This window comes from Theropithecus gelada, chromosome 20 (assembly GCF_003255815.1).
Source record: "Theropithecus gelada isolate Dixy chromosome 20, Tgel_1.0, whole genome shotgun sequence".
NCBI classification, from domain to species: Eukaryota; Metazoa; Chordata; class Mammalia; order Primates; family Cercopithecidae; genus Theropithecus; species Theropithecus gelada.
Window position 1 is genome coordinate 63,648,763 of NC_037688.1, and position 7,523 is coordinate 63,656,285.

General features: G+C 43.2%; 1 pseudogene; it reads right to left on the bottom strand.

Annotated features, from left to right (window-relative positions):
• Positions 1 to 438: 438 nt before the first annotated feature.
• On the bottom strand, positions 439 to 5,002 carry LOC112613891 (annotated as a pseudogene).
• Positions 5,003 to 7,523: the final 2,521 nt, after the last annotated feature.

Here is a 7,523-nt window from a genome sequence, read left to right on the forward strand (position 1 = left end):
AAGCAGCATAGCAACAATCATGATTGTAGAACTTGCCTGAGATTGTGGTCATAACCCTTATAAACATCATTTGCATACCAGTAAGAAAAAGAAAACAGGAGGAGATGAGTTCTTTTTTTTTTTTTTTTTTTTCTTTTCTTTTTAAGACGGAGTCTGGCTCTATCACCAGGGCGGAGTGCAGTGGCACGATCTCGGCTCACTGCATCATCCATCTCCCGGGTTCAAATGATTCTCCTGCCTCAGCCTCCCGAGTAGCTGGTATTACAGGCACTCGCCACCACACCCAGCTAATTTTTGTATTTTTAGTAGAGACAGCATTTCACCATGTTGGCTAGGATGGTCTTGATTTCTTGACCTCATGATCTGCCTGCCTCGGTCTCCCAAAGTGCTGCAATTATAGGCTCGAGCCACCGCATCTGGCCAGGAGATGAGTTCTTATTAAAAAGAGCAGATTCTAGAGATTTCAGTCTGTTTGCATTTCTCTTTCCATGTAAGTTCTCCTTGAGTTTGGCTGACCACAATCTCGTCTTCCTCCGGGAAGTGAGGAAACTGGTGTTTGGGAATGCTCCCAGAAGCACCTGTTTTTGCCATATCTGCACTGATACCCCAATGGAAGCCATCCACGTTGGAGACAGTGGCGTTATTTATATTGAAGTTGATTCCCAAGGAAACCAGGAGGGTAGGAACACTGCCACTCTGGATCAGAGATCTCACTGGTCTTCATGGCTATACCACCATTGAGTGTGCTGGTGTCCTGGTTCCACACAACAGGGCCCAAGTTCACTGAAGTGGACAGAATTTCCCTGGGAAATATTTGAGACTCTTTCCATCTGTACCTAACAGAGTTATGGTGTTCTTAATAGCCAGCTTCCTACCATGGCGTGCTGAGTCATATAGTGGACCTTCCAGTTGCATTTGGTGGTAAAAGCTCACCCACAAATGTTGCATGCAAAAGGTTTCTCTCCAGTGTGAGTCTGCTCGTGAATCTGAAGAAGGCTAATGGGTGAGAAGTTCTTCCCACACCGTGTGCAGCTGTGTTGCTTGGCCTGTTGGCATGGTTAGGCCGCTGACAAAGGGGTCATCCCCAGGGACAATGTGGAGGGTTCGACAAATGTGCCAGGAACTTCAACTTTGACATAGATTGGCTGAGCTCGGATAAACATTGAAGGGAGATGGCTCCAACCTTCTATCTTAATCGGGCTGTTTTCAGAGCTTTCTGCTTTGTCTCTGGCATCAGGAGACTGACTGATCCTTCCTACTTGGCCATTGGCTGGGGAGAGTACCTGGAAGGCTGCGATTTCCATGATGTCTGGACTTCAGCTCTGATACTCCCGGGCTCCCATCGGTGAGGACCAGTCGTTGGTCAAGCTGTTTCTCTTCGTGGAACTGTTTTCTCTGCTGCTCTGGTGCTGCAGGCCAAAAGGGGCAGGACCCACGTTTCCCAGGGCATCTGAAGAAGCCATCATGGTGAACCCTAGTATAGGTGATGCCTACTGCATGCTGGGAGGAGGCACAGGGACCTTTGAGGAGCTACTAGAGGCCTCCTGGGAGCTGACTTCATCTACACTGGTGCTTTCAAAAACATCATTATGGCACATGGCACTGGTGCTGCCATTCTCCTCCACCGTCATTGGTTCAGGACCCATAAAGTCACAGGAATTCTCTGGCAGGGGAAGGTTGGGATTCTGACTGTCCATGTCCATCTGAATATGCTGCTACAACATCACAGCACTGGTGAACTTCTTCTGATAGAAAAGGCACAGATGATGTGCCTTTATAGATGTGTTGGGTTGGTGAATCCCAATGTAGCTTAAGGGATGCTTTTGGTAGAAAAAGTTCAGCCACAGATCTTACATTGGAATGGTGTCTCCAGAGTGCGGATGCAGCAATGCATTTAGAGGAAGCTTTAGCAGATCTTACACTGGAACGGTGTCTCTGGAGTACGGATGCAGCAAAGCATTTAGAGGGAACTTTAGCAGCTTAATACTTGGTGGCAAATGAGGCATTTGTTGAGGTCCGTGGTGGTCATGTCGATGTACTCCACCAGCTGCTGCAATTTCAGAGTCTCTGATCCTGGTTCAGGGGTCCCACTTTCTTGGAAGCCACCAACCCTCGAGGAATTATGGTTTGGCCCCATGCCAGGAAGTGTGGGCTACAGGTCACTGGGCAATGGGTCACCTGTGAGGTCCTTGGGGTTAGGTCCCAAAGAGAGCTTTTGAAGTAGCCCTACAGAGGGGATTACAAGAACAGGTTTTGTGTCTAAAGAGAGACTCAGTTCATCTATTGATATACAAAGAATGCGTAGGGGATGTGATTCCTACCACCATTTTGTCCTAGAACTCAGCAAACAACTGAGGGTTTGCCTTCACCTGAGGATGTTGGTGAACGTGCATCTTGAGGTTGTCCTTGGTGGTGAAGCAGTTATCACAGACAGAGCACACAAAGGGTCTCTCTTCCCATGTGAAAGTGGAGGTGGATCTGCAAGGAGCTATCAGTCTCAAAAGCCTTGCTACAATACTTACACTTGTCCTCGTAGAGGATAACCTCGTCTTCGGGTTTGACATCCACTGAGGTTCAGTGGCTTCCCCTTCCCTTTCTTGGATGGGTCTAATGCCCCAGTGGAGAAAGGACTTTGGAAGTGCACCAAGCCCGGGGCCTTAGGAAGCAAAGCACTCAAGAGGGGGAACATTACATTTGAAGCACCCTGGTCCCATCCAGCTTCACAGCAAAGGGCATCAGCCCTGGGGATGGAGAACTGGTGGTGAAAAGGATGTTGGTGTGCGTTAGTATGGCTTGTTTCAAGGTGTCCAGAGACAGACCTTGGCTTCCAGCTTTCAGGCTGAGCAAAACCACAGCTGCAGGAATCTGCTGGGACAGGTGACTGCACAAGGTCTTCAGGGTGTTGGCCCCTTCCCCACCTGAGTGCAAGGTGTGCTAAGGCCCACTTATCCACCTGGATGTGGATCTGACTGGTGAGCTGAATCTACCATAGCTGCTGCGGCACAGGATCTTCTCAAGGACCCACGGGATGCTGTTGATACTGGGCACAGAGGCTGGCAGTGCATCTTAGCTCCACTGATTTATTACCATTTTGGTGCCCTGTAGTGCCTGCAGGCTAACATAGTGTTGGCTACTTTGCCTTTGAGTAAATAGCTTATCTCCTGGAGTGTGGGTGGCAGGCCACCTCTGGTTTTTAGGTACACCACAAACTCCACACCCAGCTCCTTCTTCATGTTCCCTAAGCGGCCACCATTCTCCCTGTGACCATCCTTACTGTTTGAACAAATTGGCTGGTGGCTCAGCACAGCTCCAGAGAAGTCTCCTGAAGGCACTGGCCCCTCGCTGTCATTCATGATGACAACACAACTGGTGGATTTTCAGTGCAATTTTTCTTATGTTCTAAGAACTCAAAGATGCTAAAGAACTCTGCACAACATTTCTCACATTTGTGTGTTTCCTCCCAATGAAGCCACTTTATCATCGTGATTCCCTGGGCAGTTCGCTGGAGCACCTAAAGTTTGGATGTCTGGCCTCCAGAACGATGAGAGAATAAATTTCTGTTGTTTTAAGCCATCGCGTTTGTGGTTGTTTGTTACAGCAGCCCTGGCTCCCAGGCCACCAGAGCCACTGGGGCCACATCTGCAAATGCTGGGGTCAGCTTCTCCGGCTGCTGCTCACCCTGGTCCTCCTCCTAGTTGATGTGCTGGGGTTTTGCCAGCTTGTGCCTCGACGTGGTGTGAGGAAAACGCAAATCAAACCCACAATGAGATACCACTTCACATCCATTAGGATAACTTATTTAAAAAAATTAAAACCTGAAAATAACAAGTGTTGGCAAAGACGTGGAGAAACTGGAACATTTGTGCATTGCTAGTGAGGATGTAAAAGGTGCGGCCACTACAGAAAACAGTATGGCAGCTCCTCAAAAAATTAAACATAGAATTACCACATGATTCAACAATTCAATTTCTGGGTATATACTCAAGAGAATTGAAAGCAGGGACTCAAACAGGTATTTGTGTACCGTTGTTCATAGCAGCAGCATTCACAGTAGCCAAAAGTGAAAAACAGTGCAAGTGTCTATCGTTAAATGAACAAATAAATACAATATGGTATATACATATAATGGAATATTATTCAGCGCTAAAAAAGAATGAAATTCTGACACATGCTACAACACAGATGAACTTTGAGAATATTATGCTAACTGAAATAACCCAGCCTTTGAAAGACAAATACTGTATGACTTCATTTATATGAGGTGCCTAGAATTGTCAAATTCATAGGGACATAAAGTTGTATGGGGGTTACCAGGGGCGTAGGGGCTGGGGAAAGAATGGGGAATTACCATTTTATAACTACAGAGCTTCTGTTTGGAATGATCAAAAGTTCTGGATAGGTGATAGGTGCACAAATTATAAATGTGCTTAATGCCAGTGAAAATGACACACACTTAAAAGTGGTTAAAATGGTAACTTTTATGTTATATATATGCTTTAATCACAATAAAAGGTATATGCTGGTCAATCCTAAGCAGGAGAATGGATAAACAAATTGTAGTATATTCATACAATAAAATACTACTCAGCAATATTTTTTAAAGCTACTGATGTGCCTAAAAGCATGGATGAATCTCAAAAACATTATATTTAGCAAGAGAAGCCTTACAAAAAGGGATATATACAGATGATTCCACTTATACCAAGTTCTAGAATAGGCTACATTATTCAAAGTGAAAAATATCAGAAAGTGGTTGCCTGGAAGGGGGTTGGTTTTGATTAGAAAGGGCTTGGAATTTTCTGAGGTGAAGAAAATATGCTATATTTTGGATTTCATGGTTGTACATAATTGCCAAAATTCATTTAATTTAACACTGAAGGTTTTATCATATGTAAATTATACCTCAAAGATACAGAAAAATTCTCTTGGTCGAAATTTCTTTCTAGATGGACAGTACTAACCTGAGTATCCTAATGGTCCCTCTCCTTTCTCTCATCTCCATGGCTGCACAATCTCCTGCCTGTCTCTTTTTGATTGACACTTTCCTTATTTGAGGCTGCTAATATATTAAATCAGGTTACATTAACATTTTACAGGGTTGATACATATTCAGTCTTCCTAAGGTGATTTTTCACGTCACCTTTCTGACTCTTTATGAGGTTATATGACTTCTTCACATAACCTCCCAAAGTCAACCCTACCATAATGATCAAGTTTTAAGCATATATTTCACGATAGCCCCAATGCTAGAATATGATATTACTTGCAGTAGATGAGCCCTAGAACTAAACAAGATGGTCCAATATGTTAGTTTACAGTCAGATAACATGATTAAGTTGAAGCATATGAAATTGCCAAGGTTTCTCTTATTTTCAACAAATGTGAATTACATATGCCTCAAAAAGTAATTTTTTTTTTTTTTTTTTTTTTTTTTTGAGACAGAGTCTCGTCCTGTGGCCCAGGCTGGAGTGCAATGCCGTGATCTCAGCTTGCTGCAACCTCTGCCTCCCGGGTTCAAACGATTCTCCCACCTCAGCCTCCAAAGGAGCTGGAGGTGGTGGCACCCGCCACCATGCCCAGCTCATTTTTGTATTTTTAGTCGAGATAGGGGTTCACCATATTGGCCAGACTGGTCTCGAACTCCTGACCTCGTGACCCGCCTGCCTCGGCCTTCCAAAGTGCTGGGATTACAGGCGTGAACCACCGTGCCTGGGCATTACTAAAAATTGAATTCAATTATTAAAAATTTAATAATCTGACATTTTTCTCAACATTCTCAACAAGTAATCCAGCGTAAGATGGCTATTTCTTTTAAAATTAGAAAAATTTAATAAATAAGCACAAATGATTAGTTGAATGATTTTAAAACGAGCTGTCATATAAGTAGTTAAATAATTACGTTAAATTTAAATAATAATTAGTTAAATAATTGTTTCAAAAGATGAGTCAAGTATGTGAAAGATTTTAACTAAATATAGTTTATATACATATGCTCATGGTGGCCCAATATTTTGCTGGAGGTCATCTTGCAACAACTGAGATTAGGCTCTGTGTCTCATTCATTGTTACATTCTTAGTACCCAGCAGAGTGCCTGAAATACAGCAGATGCTCAAGAAATATCTGCTAAAATGAACAAATAAGACAGACTTTTTGTCAGATGAACCATTACATCCCCAAAACATATATCCCAACATCTTTTGCCTATAAAGGAAGCCCCCAGATAATTTTCATCGCATTTTTCCCATGTTCACATTACATCCAAATCAACTTTCTCGCTTCTAAGACTGATAGTACCCAAATCGAAGAGAAAAGGTATATCACAAATTCAAATTTTTCTAAATCATGTCTTCTATGTGACTAGAATGAAAAACAACATAGAGAATTTCAGGTTTGACAATAACAGGAACTTCCAGAAGAGACAGTAGAATGCAACCAGAATATAACTCTTGCCATGGAATATTTAATTTGCTGGAAGCAACATGGCGATCTGTTAGGAGCATGACACCTACAAATTGGACAGCCCTGTGTTCAAAGGCCAGCTTTTCTCCTTTCTAGACACGACCTTGGGCAAGTTCTTTCACCTCCCTGAGCTCCTATTGCTCATCTGTAAAATGGGGATGATAATTATTCATTCATTCATTCATTTACCTATTAAATACGTATTGAACACCTACTATATGCCAGGCCTGGAAGTGGGCTCTGGGATACAACAGTGAGAAAACAGACCAAAAGGCCTGCCCTCATGGAGTTTACAATCCAGAGAGAATGACAGGCAAAAAATCAAGTAAGTAAAATATAGAGTGTGTTTGAAGATGACCTGAATTTTCAGGAGACTGAGATTCTGCATGAGTAGATAGGGCAAAAACCAATGGGCTTTGAGTAATTATTGGTAATGGGATGAATTACTTGTACCAATGAGCAGCTTAGAGCAATCACTTGAATAGATTTAAGAGAATCATCACTAGCTAGATAGGCACATGCTTGAATAGATTAGTGGTAGATAGACAAACAGCACAACAGATGGATGAATTACAGAGTCAGGCAGACAGACCTAAACAGATTGACACAAATGGTATCTCAAGGTGCCCTGACAACACCATCTGCTGCTAGAATGACTGACTTTTGATCTTGCACTTCTGGCTAGCAAGATAGGTATTAGTTTCTCCCTCGCTGGGCCACAGGCATCCTTGCAAAATCCTCTGCATCTTTGAAGGCAAGTTGGAAGATCTGGTCTTCCCTTAGGAGAAAACCTATGTAAATCTGTGCCAGGCCTCTTCTCCAAATCTTCCAAAAAATCAATAGGCTCTTTCAAGCAGAGGGTAGAGGTGATGCCAAGGGAAAGTCTTTGTAGTGGGAGAAGTGAACAGTGCCAAGAGATAGAAACCAGACACCAGAGAGATGAAAAGAGGATGTGTTCAACAAGGAGACGGATGTCAGAGAGTGTCAAGTTTTATTTCAGTAAGATCAGTGGCCCATCCTTCATCATTTCCCATTTCAGAGAATTCAGTGTGGACTGAGTATT